The following is a 2,500-nucleotide window of genomic DNA, read 5'->3' as shown; positions in this document are numbered from 1 at the left end:
TACGAACGAACAGAGAGGAAGACGACGACCGACGGATACCACAAATTTCACGTGGTAGGGCATATATTACATATCATAATTATCAGTGTTTGATCAAATTTCTTTCCAGTGTCCTTTTTGTTATGCTCCAAAACTAGTATACGCTTTATTTTCTCTTTCCTTTGCATAAATTATTAACTTCGGGCAACGTCGGGAGCGCCGGTAATCATTAGATTTGTACGAAACGCGATTTGCGCCCCACGGTGGTTTTTAGTGCCGTCAAAGTCAGAAATCGTAGGAGCGGTGCTTTAACGGGCGGTCGTGATGATACTCCAGACAACACGACGCACGACGCCGTAAAACACTCGCGCGAGTCCAGACTGATCTCTGCCTCACCACGCAAGGGGTGCGCAAACTTGCCAATAATATATAATATTTATTCTTTTTCGTACGTCCAGCGACAAACGCCAACGAAATACCCAAATTCTCGCTCGTACGTTGATACCTTTCTCTTCATCGACCCGGCTCCGAAACGTTCTTCGCCATCTCCCCGAAAGGAGAGGTAAACGACGGCGGGGTTAGGGAATCTGAGAACAACGCAAGCAGTTTTAGGACAAGTGAACGACCCTCAGCCAGGCGTGGTCCAGGAATTTTATCCGTGGACCGCAATGTGCGTTCGAAATGTCGATGTTCATGTGTCCTGCAGTTCACACGTTGACGCGCAATTAGCTGCGTTCTTCATCGACCCACGAGCCAAGTGATCCACCGTTCAGGGTAATCATATACAATTTACAATTTTTTTCTTTGTATTTAAAAATGCTCCTTGTTCTTTGCTTTAAAAATATTCGATGTTCGCACCTCCGACCAGCGTATCGACGGAGGATTGAACGCGCCATATCGACGACAAAAGTTTCTTTTTGTTTCCTGAATGACGGAAAACCATCGTTCGACGGCCGGGCGTACAGTACATTCAAAAGCCTTTGCGCGTGGCTGCGACCAAACGGGTATAATACACCCGTATATTCTTGGTTCCGAACAGTAACTTCACGCGCAATCGGGCGAACGCACGCGGCAGCGCCCATCGGTTGCTCGATGAAATCGATGCGATAAACTACAGCCTTCTCGGCTGGTCGTCGTTAGTCGCGCGAGCAACGGATGGCCGCACAATCGACGCGTCGTCGTTTGCGATTATTCGCCTCACGTTAGCCATGAGTATGTATATTATTCATTTACGAACGAACGCGGCAGCGTCCATCGGTTGCTCGATGAAATCGATGCGATAAACTACAGCCGTCTCGGCTGGTCGTCGTTAGTCGCGCGAGCAACGATGGCCGCAAAATCGACGCGTCGTCGTTTGCGATTATTCGCCTCAAGTTAGCCATGAGTATGTATAACATTCATTTACGAACGAACGCGGCAGCGTCCATCGGTTGCTCGATGAAATCGATGCGATAAACTACAGCCGTTTCGGCTGGTCGTCGTTAGTCGCGCGAGCAACGATGGCCGCAAAATCGACGCGTCGTCGTTTGCGATTATTCGCCTCAAGTTAGCCATGAGTATGTATATTATTCATTTACGAACGAACGCGGCAGCGTCCATCGGTTGCTCGATGAAATCGATGCGATAAACTACAGCCGTTTCGGCTGGTCGTCGTTAGTCGCGCGAGCAACGATGGCCGCAAAATCGACGCGTCGTCGTTTGCGATTATTCGCCTCAAGTTAGCCATGAGTATGTATATTATTCATTTACGAACGAACGCGGCAGCGTCCATCGGTTGCTCGATGAAATCGATGCGATAAACTACAGCCGTTTCGGCTGGTCGTCGTTAGTCGCGCGAGCAACGATGGCCGCAAAATCGACGCGTCGTCGTTTGCGATTATTCGCCTCAAGTTAGCCATGAGTATGTATATTATTCATTTACGAACGAACGCGGCAGCGTCCACCGGTTGCTCGATGAAATCGATGCGATAAACTACAGCCGTCTCGGCTGGTCGTCGTTAGTCGCGCGAGCAACGATGGCCGCAAAATCGACGCGTCGTCGTTTGCGATTATTCGCCTCTGGCTATCCGTGAGTATGTATAATATTCATATACGAACGAACGCGGCAGCGCCCATCGGTTGCTCGATGAAATCGATGCGATAAACTACAGCCTTCTCGGCTGGTCGTCGTTAGTCGCGCGAGCAACGATGGCCGCAAAATCGACGCGTCGTCGTTTGCGATCATTCGCCTCAGGCTATCCGTGAGTATGTATAATATTCATTTACGAACGAACGCGGCAGCGTCCATCGGTTGCTCGATGAAATCGATGCGATAAACTACAGCCGTTTCGGCTGGTCGTCGTTAGTCGCGCGAGCAACGATGGCCGCAAAATCGACGCGTCGTCGTTTGCGATCATTCGCCTCAGGCTATCCGTGAGTATGTATAACATTCATTTACGAACGAACGCGGCAGCGTCCATCGGTTGCTCGATGAAATCGATGCGATAAACTACAGCCGTCTCGGCTGATCGTCGTTAGTCGC

At 49.9% G+C, this 2,500-nt stretch overlaps 1 non-coding gene across 1 annotated transcript; it reads right to left on the bottom strand.

Moving 5' to 3' along the window:
• Positions 1-601: 601 nt before the first annotated feature.
• On the bottom strand, positions 602-756 carry LOC143351293 (5.8S ribosomal RNA). The gene has a single exon (XR_013081649.1). It is a non-coding gene; the product is annotated as a 5.8S ribosomal RNA (ribosomal RNA).
• Between the last annotated feature and the right edge of the window lie 1,744 nt (positions 757-2,500).

This window comes from Colletes latitarsis, unplaced genomic scaffold, assembly GCF_051014445.1.
Source record: "Colletes latitarsis isolate SP2378_abdomen unplaced genomic scaffold, iyColLati1 scaffold0120, whole genome shotgun sequence".
Lineage (NCBI taxonomy): Eukaryota > Metazoa > Arthropoda > Insecta > Hymenoptera > Colletidae > Colletes > Colletes latitarsis.
The sequence above is the reverse complement of the archived record's forward strand: the minus strand, read 5'-3'. Positions and strand labels throughout refer to the sequence as shown.